The sequence below is a fragment of the Dryas octopetala genome, chromosome 6, assembly GCF_963921425.1.
Source record: "Dryas octopetala chromosome 6, drDryOcto1.1, whole genome shotgun sequence".
Taxonomy (NCBI): Eukaryota; Viridiplantae; Streptophyta; class Magnoliopsida; order Rosales; family Rosaceae; genus Dryas; species Dryas octopetala.
In genome coordinates, this window is record NC_141371.1 from 13,102,099 (window position 1) to 13,118,809 (window position 16,711).

General features: G+C 33.9%; 1 pseudogene; it reads right to left on the reverse strand.

Moving 5' to 3' along the window:
* Nucleotides 1–4,644: 4,644 nt before the first annotated feature.
* Nucleotides 4,645–7,000, reverse strand: LOC147282531 (zinc finger BED domain-containing protein DAYSLEEPER-like; annotated as a pseudogene).
* Between the last annotated feature and the right edge of the window lie 9,711 nt (nucleotides 7,001–16,711).

Below are 16,711 nucleotides of genomic sequence, written 5' to 3' on the forward strand. Positions count from 1 at the left end.
TAACCTTGCCAAACCAAATCTACATATACATACGTATATACTACAATTATACATATGTCCTCCCTCTATGTACCTACCTGTTTTATCTATGAAGCACGGATGGGGATATAAATACAGCGATACGATACGATACAAAAATATGGTAAATTTTTAAAAATTAAGATACGATATGTCATGAATACGGTAATTAAAAATATATATTAATATATAACAATAATATCAATAATTTAAAATATACTTTAAATAATATGAAATTCAAATTTATCATCCAAATCCAAATTTAATCAACTTCAATATTTCTATTCAATGAAGAAAACAGTCTCAAATAATGGTTCATCAAGAGAAAGGTTAGTAATTTTAAGCATCCCAACACTTATTCAATGAAGATGGGAACTAAGAAGACTATTTTAAAGATGGGGAGGTGAGGCCAGGCCTGGCTTCGTTTTTTTTTTTTTTTTCTTTCAATTTTATATAATTTTAAGGGTTTTATATATTTTTTTATTAAATTTTGTCCACGTGGCTATTTTAAAAGACAAGTCAACGTTTAGTGGTGGGTCCGTTTGTGCCACGTCAGCGCCACATAGGCAGTTAACGGTCCTTCTAATGGTCAAAGTAATGGAGGTACTAAGTTGACGAAATATTGAAGTTGATGTACCCGAATGAAAGTTTTTGAACATGAGGTACCCAGTTGACAAGTGATGTATAGTTGAGGTATATATTTGTAATTAACCCTTTAGTTAATTTAATTAAACTTTTACAATTTTGACTCAAATCTATATGCTTATATATGATTATGTATCACATACTTATAAGAGAAAATCACATCATATGTAATGGGTCTAAACAATTTTTTTTTTTAAATCTTTATAAGAAAAGCATGTATTTGTAATATTTCAACTTAAAAAGCTAATCAACTACACTAGCTAATTATCAGTGTACTAATTTCCACAATGTTACAATTGTCTCAATTTGGATCCCTTACCTAGATAAAAAACTAAGTTGGTCAATTATTTCGTTTGTCCTCAAAAGCGTCCACGCACTATAAAATTCTAGAAAAGAACTTATGGGGTGATCGTAATACCAAGTGTCGATGTGATCAATTTAATGAATTATAATACTTGTATGATTTAAGAGTATTTTTTGTTTTTTTAGAGTTTTAGATATTAAGAATTAGGGTTTTTTTTTTTTTTAATATTTAGTATCTAAAATTTGACCATTGTCTTAATGTGGTACCTAAACTTTTATTTGTCCTAATTGAGTACCTAAACTTTTATTTTGTGTCTAATAGGTACCAAAATGAATTTCTGTTAAAATTGTCAACAAAAGTTAGGGGCAATATAGTCACAAAAAAAACTTATATTTTAATTACTTTCTTTATATGTTTAAAATTAAAAAAAAAAACGCAACAAACAAAAAAAACAAAAAGTTATAATTAAAATATATTTTTTTTGAAGTGACTATATTGTCTCTAACTTCTGTTAACAATTTTAACAGAAATTCACATGGGTATCTATTAGGCACAAAATAAAAGTTTAAGTATTCAATTGGGACAAATAAAAATTTAAGTATCACATTAAGAAAGTGGTCAAAGTTTAGGTACTAAATATGAAAAAAAAAAAAAAAAAAAAAAAAAAAAAAAAAAAAAACCCTAATAATTATACATATTTTTAAATTTGAGATGATTCATCACATCGTCAGATACATTACATCCATATAGAAAAATTTCTTGTAGTTATTATGAGCTCAGAATTGTAGAGCCCACGGTTGCCCACATTTCTTTGGTTATCGTAACTAGAGATGATCTAGGTGATTGTAACAAAAACAAGTTAGTTATAGAAAGCTTGAATTGAACACTACTATTAGAGAAATAATTAATTAACACACACACACATATATATATATATACATGCATAAACCATGTATATTAATTCTACGTACGTACTACAAACATTAACCTTCCCCTTTTTTCTTCTCTTCTTTAGTAACTTTTAGTAGATGTACGAAGCCCTTTCATGTGCCTAATTTAATAATAAAAAGTGAAAAGCGTTCTGGTTTTGAAAGATGTATATATAATAAAAAGTGAAAAGCATTCCGGTTTTAAAACGAAATGTCCAGCATAACTGAATATCACTGTTGATAATCGATCTTGACGAGAGTGCGATACAAATTTGAATTCATTGGTGCAAAACAGCACAAGCAAAGGTTTGAAATGGCTTTTAGATGTTGGAGACAGCCTTTACATAAAAGATGTGAAAAGGATGAATGGTTACAAGAGTTTAGACATGCAGATCATATATTAATACATAAAATGCACAGTAGTACATAACAGAATAGTTCTTTGCAAACCCTACTGGGCTACGACCTGTAATGGACCAAGCAGTTACAATTGGGGCATGCGAATCCTTTTAAAAGGTATTTGGGAAAGAAGCTTACAGTAGGACCCGTTTGAGACCCTTGGACTTTGAACTAGCTATCTCATGTTTTGTCTTGATGGAGTTTGGACTTGAAGGATATATCATATCATCGCCCTAATTTGTGACTCTCAAATACCTGCCAGACCACTGCACCTCACATTTTTAACGTGTGTGGCGACACTCTTGCCTTGCCTAATGTGTGGACAATTATATTTAGTAACATGAGAACACGTGTGGCTGTTGAGCTTAACACGTGTATAACCCAACAGCCACACGTGTATAACCTAGTTTTGATAACATAAAGGAAATTTCAACATCCAACTCAAAACTAATTAGCAATGAAACTATGGAAGAGAAGGCTTATCACCCTATTAAATTACCATGTAATGCCTCACATTTTTGATGTGAAATCTTTGTCAACACGAATCCTCCCTCTTCCAAATTTTTAAAAATAAAAAAAAACCTTCCAGAACTCATATTGCATTAAGAATTGTGTGTATGAAATACAATTGCACAATATCAAATAAGTGATGTCTATCTTTGGTATATTAAGAGAGACATTTTTTTATGTTACACTGAGGTTATATGAGTCAAAACCAATTGATAGTGAGTGGAGATTGAGCTAAGATATTATATATGCTTATGGAAGGCTATAAATTTCTTAGGTAATATTTTATTTTCACACACTCCCTCATATGTGAGGTGACAAAATGAAACACCTTATATTGGGCTTGGATTGCTCATTTTGATGCCATGTAAAAGTATGAGTATTCAACTCAAAATCAGTTAATAATAGACAAAAATAAAAATTATTTTATATATATTATTTTACATACCCATTTAGGTGCGGACATCCACACGTTTGCATCCAACGCCGAGCGCTCGGTGCACGGTTATTGTAAAAACCATGTTACCGAGCACTCGACGGCATGTTCGCACGTTCGTTCGTCCTCACCTGATCAAACCTGATTATTTTATACCATTTAAAATTGCCGACGAGGGATTATATATTCTCAATACTGGTCCAATAGGTTGTGTGACAAATAACATAAGCCTCGGAAGACAAAAGAGAAGAACAAAATAAATAAATAAAAAGAGGACCCTATAACATGAGGTTAAGATAGAAAGAGAGAGGGAAACCCACAATCTAGATATCCTGATTCCCACTCAAGCAAGTATTATGGCCATTTCATGATGGTGTGGTTGCGCTCATTGCTGGAGGTCAAAGGGTGTAGAAAGTGGGTATTGCTTTCATCCTCTTCGTTTTATACTTTTATACGAGTGGGTGGTGGTCTCCTGAAGGCCTGCGGGGTCAGGTGGATATTAAGCTTTTTTGTTTTGGTTTTAGTCAAAGTGTAATATCCTATATTGAAATTTTTTATTGAAAATTCAGTTTAAAATTTAAAATATCAAATGGAAAACTTTTTATAATAAAACTACTAATAGCAATGTTTTTTTAGTTTAAATACGGATTCATTTTTTCTTGCCATGGTGTGCATTACCACCATTATGGGTGAGTGACATGTGTCCCACCATCCATAATAGTAGAACATGTGTCACCCACCCATGAAGGCCACCACCTTTTGTGGTGAGCAAAAATAGACTCCTTCAAATACTAAGAAACTGAAAGGGTCTTTTCCTCTAAGGTCCATTTTGAAAGTTGTTGTGATCCTAAAATCCACTTTGGTAGTGACATGACATATATAACCTTGTTAGTAGACAAATGTGGTCTCAGCTTGTCTTTTTGGTATAGTGGATGCTTTGGAACTAGACTTGGCAAACAAGTCATGTTTTGCGGGTTCGAGTCAAACCCGACACGACCTGTATGTTAGTGCTAACGGGTTGTACGGGTGGTAAAAACCTCAAACCGAACATGACTCAAAAATTAACGGGTATAAACAACACGACTCGTTTCATTGGCAAAAACAAACCTAACATATTTTCAGCAAAAGTATAATTATTTTAATAAGATTTCATTAAACAAAAGAAGAAACAAGTGTCTAAGCAATACATAGTCAATTCATTATAGCCCTAAATAAATTCAAAATGGTCTTTTTTTTGGCAAGATAATCTAAGCAATTTCATTACATTTACAGCCCCAAATAGTTTAAGAAATTACATTGCAGCCCCAAATAAATTCAAAATAATATAAGCAATTACCGCCCAATTAAAAAAAAATAGTCTAATCAATAAAAATGCTATTAAAGCATTGTCCAGATCTCCTTTCACTTCAAGAATCCTCAAGAGTCAAGTTGAAGACATCTCCAGTAAGTTGTTCCATGTCAACACGATGTTCATCTAAACCTAAGTATAAAAAAAATGTATAAATATTCACATTTCACAATATGATAATAAACAGAAAAATAGTAGTAAAAGATATATAAAATTTACCTCCCTTGCCAAAAATTCAATCTCGAGTACATTACAAAGCTTGGTTAGTTTAAGACAATAACGAACTACGATATTGATCTAGTACTCTACCACCAATACTAAAGGTTAATTCGTGATTCGGATGCAACGTACAGTGGAAATATAAATTGTTAATTAACACATCAAGAGCTAAATGGGAAAGTATCGGATAGCGAAGTTCCTCTATTTTCCACCAAGAAAGAACATCCAACGCTTGCTTTCTATCTAGCCTTTCTTCATTAAAATATTTAGTCAATTCAGTTTTGGTACGTGAAGCTACATCAACATTGTAACTGATATTAAAATCCTACAAAGATTTATAAAAAACAAGCTATTATCAAACAAGCATATAGGACAATCTCTTAAGCGTATACAAGAAAAGGCAATTGCTGCCAGATAATCCAACTGCTACCAGAAAATGCAAAAGCTAACAGAAAATGCACACTGTAATAGAAAATGCACAAGCTAACATCAAATGCAGAAGTAGTTACCTCAAAAATGATGTCTACATCTTATGTGTGAGACTAGATGCCTGATTCCTTGGATGACTTGAATTAACAAGATGAGACAAATTTCTCATGTACAAATCAAAAGAGAAGACAACGTGTCACTAACACTCTTCAATTCATAAGAATTCTGACCATAAAACTTGTTGTAAGCCCACTCTACAAAATTCAATTTATACCGAGGATCCAAAATAACTGCAATTGCAAGAATTAGGCTATATATATTCCAACCAATACTTCTCAACCTTCTCATTCCTAAAAGTTCTCATCCTTCTCATGAAATCATCTCTATCTTCCATGGCTGATTTGATGTTATGTTGGACTTTGAACACTTTAGGGAAGAATAAATTTGATATGGGGTACATTGTTCGAAAACATAGGCAAGTAACTTTATAAAAATACGCCAAAAACTTTGAAATCTTCCATATTTTATCCCATTCTTCTGGAGAAGGACAAAAAAGGAAGCTTGAATCACTTAACCCCACATTCATAAAAGCACGACGATAGAAAAGCGCATTGTCCAGCATGATATAGCTAGGTTGAGTTCCACCTAGTTGACACATCTTGTCTTAACCCTCTCTTACTACCCGATAACCCTACTTGTGCAACACAATCATAGAACTTTGTTTCCTACCGATGAACCTTTTATGTATTTTATGCATTCACGAATTTGTGTAACCGAGGGATCAATTTCTTTAAATCCCTCTTGGATTATGTATTAAGTTCAAACTGTGTGCACAACAAAGAACATGGAAGAATTTACCAATCAATAACAATAGACCTCTAAAATTCAATTGATTCTTCAAAAGACCAACATTAAAATCATTCGCAGAAGCATTATCCAAAGTAATAGAAAATAACTTTTTCTCTATCCCCCCACTTAGTTAACAGTGCATTAATTTTCTCACATAAAGCAACACCAGAATGTGGAGGGGGCATGTGATAACAATTTAAAATCCTTTTATGTAATCTCTACTCTTAGTCAACAAAGTGGGCTGTAAGAGTTAGGTACCCATCAGTGGTCACAAAGGTCCACAAATAAGATGTCAAGCAAATCTTTCCTTGAACCTCACTCAACAAATTTTGAAGTTTAAGTTTTTTTTCTTTTAAACAACTTTAAAACACATGCCTTAACATTATTCCTACATGACAGCTTGATGTCAGGAGATATATAGGAGAATAAATCTCTAATGCTCTTATATTCAACAAAGTTAGAAGGAAAATCATGCCTGATGATTGCCTCTATCAATAAATTCCTAAATACCTCATGATCAAATTTTAGGGAACGCAAACCAAATTGGGATAACATTAATTGCCCTAAATCAACATGTGTTTTCTTAGAACAATTTTTCATGTGGGTCAACATATTACCAGTCTCATACGAAGTATCACACACACACACACACACACACACACATATATATATTATATCACATTGTCTGCATTTAGCACATTTCTTATTATCTGGACACTTACTTGTAGGCAATTTTCAAACACATTCCAAGCAGGAAATCTTAATTTACGCTTACCTACTACTATGCCTTTAGCCTTTTTATTTGTAGGGCTTGTATCTTCTAGTGGCACTTCTGTGTTTTCAGCATCCAGATCCACTCTCATTGAAACTTGAGTTAAGTCCTCATGGTCCTCATGAACCTCACTTGTAGCATTCATCTACATTCAACACTTCATATGTTAAAAAAAAAAAAAAAAAAGCAATGATAGGTGAGCATATGATACACTACATGAGACTAATGATGTACATTAGACATCTACAAGTCTGGTTTACACTATTTGTTATTCATAGGAAGACAAATAGAGAGACAAATATCTAACAGAAAGACAACAATGATCAGCAAGAAACAAAGAAACAAATAGCTAACAAAGAGACACAGAGGACCTGTTCAGAATATTGAACATTGACCAATTAATATAAGACCAAATGGGCATCAATCAATTATGTTCATTTAAAAGAAAAACCCCCCAAAAGAACAACCCCCCAAAAGAACAATGCAATCAGAGAAACAAGCATTGGTGTCACTGCAAATTCAAACAGAGAAGCAATCAAAGAAGCAAGCATTGGTGCAATCAAATAATATAGCTAAAAATTCAAACATAAACATTCAATTCACTACAAATCCAAACAGCAATAGCAAAACCCAATGATAGGGATAGGGGATCGATCTTAGACTTAGGGTTTCAGAGTACCTTTGATTACTGGTATCACTGGACTCGCTGATAGCTTGTGGGCTACTGAGCTAGGAGAGAATAAGAGAATCGAGACTAAGATGATGTTGAGAGCTAGGCTTGAGTGCTTGACAGAGGGTTTGTCGAGAGAGAGAAAGAGGGAGAGAATCAGATAATCGAGACCGAGATGATGTTGATGTCTTGCAGCTGAATGCTGAGAGCTGGGCTTGAGTGCTTGACAGAGGGTTTGTCAAGAGAAAAAGAGAGAGAGAGTGAGTGAGTGAGTGAGTTTGGAGAATGAGTCTAGAGAGTTGAGAGAATGATGTGCGGCATAGAGACTGAGAAAGTGAGTCTTGAGATGCAGCGTAGAGACTGAGTGCTTTACTTCACAATGCAATACGAAATTGGCCCTACATCACCATAATCCAATCTCAAAACCCTTGTACACCCACTCTCAAATTATTTGTCAATCACCAAAGAATTAGTCTCACTTACAACCTTTGGCTAACACTCTTAATGTTCTCCTTGTCAAACTTGTACGTATTTTTCCTAAGTCCTAACGATCTATTTATAGTAACAAATCTTAGGTTACATTATGGGACGAAGTGAGAATCCTAAAATCCTTAAAATAAGGGTTTTATTTTTTTAAATTCAGACACATTACACACTCCATCACCACGCGGGATGCTTGAGCATCACTATACAAAAACCTTCAAGCTCAAGCTTCAACCTGCACTAAAGCGTCCACACCCACTACAACAAATATGGCCAAAGGCCTCTATTTTTGGCACCCATAGATAAGAGGGTGCCTATTGACAAATGAGGTGGTCACTAATACTTATTGTTAGTGATCACTATATTTATGGTGGAGATAATAGTTGTCTTACAACCCACTAATTTATAAAATAGTTGATGTTTTGGTAGCTGCATAAACATAGTAACCAAATTGAAAAATTAGTGGGATAATTTTTCTTTTCCCACCCCTAACCCAAACTAAATTTATAATAGTGGTTGTGCACAAGACCTCTTTTCTTTGAAACTAAAGTTGAAAAAGTGACAATTGACATTTTGGGTTTAGGGATGAATTTATAAAATATTTCATTAAAATTATTTTGCTATGAATTTATAAAATTTTTTGTTTTAAAAAGAAATATTGTTATAATTAAATTGGTTTAAGCTTTTAATTTGACAAAATTAAATGTTTAGAGTTTAAATGAGTTTTTGGTCTAGTTCGATAGGGCTCGGGACTACGAGAGCGTAGACACAAAAAAGACGTGAAACGGAGCTATGACCATCAAGTTTCGGGTATTTTAAGCTAGTTAAAGGGCAATTTTGTAAAATGAACGATCCGGATCGTTGGAAACACGATCGAGATGTGAGCTTCTAAATATAAGTCTATTATTAATTACTCTATAATGTTATATACTTTTCATTGTTTATGTATATATAATTATATATAAATTTATATAAAGTTATAAACTAGTTAGTAGTTTTTTTTTATCATTCAACTAGTTAGTAGTTATATAAAGTTATAACTTATAAGCTTAAATTGTTAATACCCTAATCCTAATGTTTTTTTTCCCAAACCCCAATATAAACTCTAGCTATTATTTATGTTAATATCTTAACACCTATCATTATTTATGTATGTATAATTAATATAAACTAGTTTTTTTTTTTCCCCAAACCCCAATTTGCCCAACCAAACACTAATCACCCAAACCCCAACCAAACCCCAATCAAAACCCCATTAAACAAAACAGTAAAATGTGAGACCCCGTATTTTTACAATATTTTATTTTGAGGTTATTCCAAAATATTGGGGAATTTATTTGAAAAATAAAAAGGTTTTGGATTAATTTTAATTTTTGTTTTAAATTAAGTTTGACCCAAAATTGACTTTTTATTATATTGGGCTTTTGGTTTCGAACTTGACTCGTTGGATAGGTCTCGAACTCACGAGTCCGTAGACTCGAACCGTACATTCATCGGAGTTACGGATTGAAAGTTATGGACGTTTGAAGTGAAGGGCAATTTTGTAATTTTGTGACTTAGGATTTAATGAGTATAAAAGCTTCATTTTCAGACCTTTTCCTTCGTTTTTCTCTCCCAGCCGTCACCCTCACACTCTCTTTCTCTCTGTTCTCTCTCCCTGTCTTCTCTCCTCTGCAACCGGTGTCGGCGCGTCTAGCGAAAGATGCCGACGAGGCTACCACCCAAAGAAGCACCACCTTCCCTTTTGTCTTCCCCAGTGACATGTTAGCCCATAAAACCCAACCTCAAATCTGATCCTAGCACTCGTCTGGCGGAATTAGATGGTCGGACCACTTGGGTCCTCTCCCTCTTGCCAAGGCGAGCATGGTGGTTTGTTCAGATTGTTCATCGGACCACCCCAACTGGCCAATCGAAGCCAGAGAAATCGCAGTTGCTCCGGCTACTTTTCTGGCAAATCCAACAGTCGATTTGAGTCGACTCAAGTATAGAAATCAATCCTCTCAACTTGTTCTTACTGTTTGTTGGCTCCGATTTGATCAATTATTGAATTGATTTTGAATTTGGGTTTATTTATGTTCTAGCCTTCTAGTTAATTTCTGGATTTTGGGTTATTAATTTGTGTTCTAGACTTCTAGTTAAATTGGGTTCAAAACTCTTGTATAATTAGTTTATTTTCTAGATTTTTTAGGTTCAATTAGTTTCTCTTGTATTGCTGCAGTTTTTTGGTAATAATCAAAAGGTATGTTTTCACTTCTATTAATTATAACTTCGATTATGGCATGTTTGTAACTCCAAAATATGGTTTTGCTTATGTTCAACTTTGACCAAACAAAATTCCTTTTTAACTTATGTTCATTTCCCTTGTGAGTTTATACTTTGTGGTTTTGCTTGATTGTGATGTAAGACAAGAAGACCAAGAAGAAGACTTGAGGATCGAACCTCATGAGAAAAGCCAGACCTCCAGAAGCTGAGCAGAAGATTGAGGACCAGACCTCCACTAGCTGAGAAGAAGATTGAGGACCGGACCTCCAGAAGTTGAGAAGAAGATTAAGGACCGGACCTCATGAGAGAGAACCGGACCTCCAGAAGTCGAGAAGAAGATTGAGGACCGGACCTCATGGGAGAGAACCGGACCTCCAGAAGCTGAGAAGAAGATTGAGGACCGGACCTCCAGTAGTTTGAAAGTGCGAAACCTCCATCTTCATTTGCACTTTTCTTCTCTCTTCCTTTCCATCCTTCACTTTTTTTAATCAACAATCTCATCCTCTTCATTTTTTTTTTTGTTCTTTATCCCACAAACCCCACATGTTTAGTATTGTTTTGTTTATTTAAATTGTTGTCTCTTATTTTTCCTGTGAAAGGATGTTTGGTTGTATTTGTTAGAATTAATGAATATTGAAGAAAATTGGTTCCAAGTTCCAATTTTTGAGTGCGTTTTTACTCTTCTTCTTTGTGATTCAAAGGTCTGTCCCTAGCACAATAGCTAGCCCCCTTCTAGCTTTTGCTGCATGGAATGCGTTTTAATGTAAGATTCAATCCCACTGCAGGATATGTTTGGTGGGAAAATGAATTTTGAATTCTAATTAGTTAGTCACCAAAATTCATGGAGACATTGTTTATTGCTTATATTGTAACACCAATACAACAACCTTATATCTAATGGTGAAGGGAAAAAACCAACTAACTGCAACATTAGTGAGCAGCTGCCTTGTCAGACTGTCATGGCAGATTTTGGCAGAAGCTTCCACCATTCTTACATGTGGGTGACCTTAGCTCCCGTGCCACCCCAACACCAACCTCCAACATGCTCTATGGTGACTGTAGGGTGGCAATGGGCAATACAAACTAACAACAGTGACAGTTGCATCTATTCCTACCAAAAAAAATTGGTTGCCTTTGCTAGATAATGTTGTAGTGGCCGCATACATGCTCAAGCACCATGCTAGCCACTCGAGCGCCACCTACGGCTCTTGCCTCCAAAATTTGTCCCAACACTCCGTGAAGGCTTTTATGGACCCAAAATACTCCAAAAGCTAGGGGGCCAAAATCAAAATAGGAAGAATTACTCAACCTCAATCTTAGGGTATATTTTTTGTTTTGTCTACCAAAAGGAAAATTAAATAAACAAAGCGAACAGGAGGAGTAGCTTGTGATTTCTGCAAGGCATGTCGGCATTAAGAATTTTAGCATCTCCGTGCACCAAAATTGGGGATCTGCAAAACGACAATATTCGTTTCAACTTTGAGTCCGTGGCATTAAGTGTTGTCGTTTACTATTATACACTAGAGTGTCGTCCTCCTCCACATGGACTTCATTAGGTGGCCCTTCCACGAACTCCATGATTCAAGTCACTAATTGAGGGCTATTTTTGTCCCCCCTCTTCCTCATTTTCGTCCTATGCACATACTTTATACATAATATTCGATACCAAACTATATATATAATATATGTTTTTTTCTTTTTTGAAAGGATCCATTTGTATTTTCTTGAGTCATCTACTTTGGGCCATGTACTGTGTATTAGTTCATAGTAGAACTTGAAATTAGAGCACTTTTAACTTGCTATATATATATATTCACTAAACTGTCATCTTCTCTAATGCGTTCATGATCCAACTTTTTGCCTTGATTCGCTTTTAAAATGTTGGTATCTTTAATCGATCGTCATATTTTCACATATATTTGTTGGGGGATTATCTGATTCGATGGGTATGAATGAAATTAATCTTACATGGTAATAATATTACATATGATAACTTTTTATCGTATATAAATTGGGTGATTTACATCTAGTAATATCAAAATATTTTATTATAAACTCTCATATTTATTGAGTTTATTAGGTCAAATTCTGTATTGAATTTAGGTGATTAAGTTAGCAAGTGTTGGATGAAATTTAATTGAGGCCAGGTTAAATTACTCCATTTTTTCTCATCAAAATGGGAAGGTACGTTATGTGAATTTTGTCAATGGCTAATGATTTTCTAGAAGACCCAACGGCTATTTGCACTTGCAGATGTTATGCATGTGGTTGGCTGTCCACATATTGTCAAATGCTAGTGTTTGTCACCTTTAGGCTAGTCATCTCACCAAGTCAAGACTGGCCAGGCCAACCTTCCAATGTTGGAGAAAAAATAAAACAGAAAGAAATGTCTTATCGGAAACCCATTTAAGAAAGAGAAAAAAAAATAAAGAAAAATCATCAAGATAATGTCTTCTCGGAAACCCTAAGGTTGGCAAATGAGAGAGAGAGAGAGAGAGAGAGAGAGCCTTAATTGGTGGAATATGCATTAGAAGAGAGAACCATAGGCTTTGAGCTTACTCCAATAACATTCCACCACCACATATGGAAAAAATAATTGTGTGTTTTTTGACCCTTTAACCTCCACACAAAAAACCACTTATTCCCATTTATGGCATTGTCATTTTTTTTCAGAGTAACAAAATATCTAATCACCAACTTCACTCACCAAACATATATATAGAGAGAGAGAGAGAGAGAGAGAGAGAGAGAGAGAGAGAGAGAGAGAGTTTAATGGTTGTAATTGCAATCATCAGATTTATTTGGTTGACTTTTGACTGTAGACTCTTTAGTTGGTACGCATTTGAATGAATATATTGCTCTCTCTCTCTCTCTCTCTCTCTCTCTCTCTCTCTCGTACGCATTTGAATGAATATATTGCTCTCTCTCTCTCTCTCTCTCTCTCTCTCTCTCTCTCTCTCTCTCTCTCTCACACACACACAACAAAATCATGTTTGAAGCTGATGAATCAGGGATTTCTTCAACTCTGCTAGACATGATATATCTACTACGTACCTAGCTAGCATATCTGAATGAGACCTACTTGTTTGAAGACTAGTACATATAACCAATCAAGTTCATTGGACATTAATTGGACTTGAGGACGGTTTATTTCAAAATCATATATCAAATCTTGTAGAGCCAAGTGCAACAGTTAGCTCGCCAAACTATGCAGGACATAGGACAGTAATAGTACGTATAGACTGTATAGTATGTTCATTTTCAATGTACTACTCAACACAATTAGGCCCTCTAGTAAACATATATACAATTTTATTGATCTACACCCTTACAACCTTGCATAACATCCTATGGTTAATTTATTGGTCCTGTTTGTTGTTTTATACTTGGGGTCCAAAGTATCAAAGCCATTTTTCATATTATATTTAAGATTCAATTAGTATTATATATACTTATATATTTTCTTGTCAAAATGTGATTATATATGTTGTCAAACTGTTCATTTGAATGATTGATTTCATTAACTTTTATTTAAATGTGTGATCTAAATTTACGATTTGATAGCATAAATATTTAGGTCCGTTGACTTTAGATACCAAATTACAATGTTTTTTCATTTTAACTACCAAAACGTTTATGTCATTTCACTTTAGATACCAAAATTTTCAGTCACAACTGTATAGCAAACTAATTTGTGACCTAATCCAAAATGTCTTGTTTTAGGTTAGTACCTAAACTAAAAAAACTTAGGCCCCGTTTGAGATTGTTGTGGAGGACCCAAAAGCTGATGTGGATAACAATTCTCAATCACCCACAACAATTTTGGTGTTTGGTAAAAAAATGAAAAAGTGTTTTGCCCCACAATTCTCAACTCCCCACAGCAAAAATAGAAAGCAAGTTCGTAGGTGCTTTTGAAAGCTGCAGTGAATCACACCAACAATGAAAATTTTATTTTACCCATAATATCATTATTTTAGTAATTATAAATAGCAACAGCAGTTTTACATTACAATTTACCAAACACCTTCATACTGCTTTTTGTACTCACAAAACTTTTGAAAAATATAGTTTACCAAACACTCAACTGTTTTACTTCACAGCTGCTTTTTCTCACAGCAATCTCAAACTAAGCCTTATTGTCTTGCTGTTTTACTGAAAAACTATTGATATTTGGTATTTAATCTTAATTTTCTATAAATATTTACTAAACTACCCGGTAATGTTTACACTAAATATGCCATGTTTTGTGCAATTTTCTAGTAGATGTGGAGTAGTGATGCTGTAGAATGATAATGACATGATGATTTTATGAATTAATACGAGAGGAGTTAGGCTAATTATTAGCTTCTATAGTTATCTCAATCCTATAAGTAGTATAAATTTATGAGAATGATTTGAGGTTTCAAGCTAGGTTTTGAAGTCTCGAAATTTTAAATAAGAGTGAGGCTATGGAGACCACCCTTAGCTGCTGAGTTGACCACCTTAATATATTTTTTCCAATTTTTTTTCTATTTTACCCTTTATTGTAAAAACATGATAAAATCATTTAGATCCATTCGGTGGTCATCTACCGAAACATCCATCAATTTTCGGCAGATAAGTGTCAAATAAATACAAATATTTCGACAAATAGCTGTCGAATGCCTTTTTCATTTCCATTCGGTAGTTATCCACCGAATAATTCACTAATGTTCAGCAGATCACTGTCGAATAACCATAAATATTTCGGTAGATAACTGTCGAATGACCCGACGAACAAAATTAAATTTTTTGTTTTAAGGGTAAAGTTGAAATTTTGAAATAGGGTGGTCAACTCAGTAATTTAGGGTGGTCGGAATAGCCCTGGCCTTTAAATAAACCGGGAAAACTTTTGGACTCTTTTTTTTTTTTTTTGGGACTTTGATTCATCAATCAGGTAGTGGAAAGAGGTGAACTGGGGTCAGCCTGCCCAAGCCCAAGAAACTAAGAAAGGCAAATATTAAATTATAATTTGTCAATTAATAAGCAAATAATTAAAAACCAAAATTAAAGCTGTTCAAAATCTGGTGTTGCGATAGGTATAGTCGACCTCAAACTCATTTTATATGAATTATATCCAAAGTAATGTTTATTAATACTAGAAGCATCACACATCCGATATATGTGTGCAAGTTAGAGTGTGGAAGAGAAAAAGTGAGTGAATACAAAATTACTTTACTATCCTAGTTATTTGAAATCTATATGTTTTCAATGCTCCTTTGAATAACAAAGTTAATTATATTTGTGGGCTTCTAATTAAAGAACCATTTTTTCCCTTAAATAAAGCCTTTTGACCATTGCTACATCTCCCTTTTTATTTTAATATCCAATGTCAAGTGCTCGGCAGTGTTTTTTTCTATAATAGTTGAGTGCTCAGTAGTGTTTTTTCTATAACAGCCGAGCATTGCAACAAGCGCTCGCCACTGCTTCCTCCGCTTTTTTTTTAGGGTATAGGGTACGGGTTCACCATGTACCCTTCTAGAGTGTAGAATAAGGCTTGTGGAGGTTATATGTTAGGTTTTAACTATAAGATTATGGGTCCACCCAAAATTCCAAAGTTAAAACATAACATAAAGGTGACAAACCCAAGCCGAGCGCTTGAGGGAGAAACACGTACAAATGAACTGCTTAGCACTCGGCAATGGCTGCTGAGCGCTTGGCGCTTGGAATCCGTGAAAAAAAGAAATTTGATGCCGTACATTTATAAGAGTTTAGTTAGAATTTTAAAATTCATAAGGCCTTAGTTAGTAAAAGGTAAAATCAGAGGACTATATATAATAAAAGTTTCCATTTTTTTTTTAAGGAAGCGCACTTCTCTTTTCTCGGTTTTGAATTATTTTTCATTTTTTAATACTTTTGATAAAAAAAATTTATTTATAATTTCAAATCTATCCTTTATAATTTTGATGTTCAAATAGTTTAGGTCCTATATACTCCATTTGTACTCCCCTTTGCATTAGAAAGCAATTTTTTTAAAAAAAATTCCTTTGGTTCTATGGAATACAAAAAGAAAGAAATTAAGGTTGTGTCCACGGCCATCAAATCTTATGGGAGCCCGATAATTGGCACTTCTGAACATCAAAAGTTAATTGATGAGGTAGCAATCAACATAATACTTCTACATATTAATTTTTTTTAGTGATGAACATTTTATGACACAAGCTCTTGGGGTTAGTTTCAGTGATGAGAATGGGTGGGATAAGGGCTGAGATTAGACTAAACCCAAAATTTAATTCCCTCCAACAAAATCAAAAATAAAATTTCATGACGAACTTGCTAGCTAACATATATATTTAAAGGTCCATTGATTTTAATTACTAAATTTTAATAACTTTTTAGTTTAGGTATCAAAATTAAATAATATTTTAGATTAAGTACTAGTTGAAAAGTCAAACAAATTAATAAAGTAAAAGGTATTAGAAT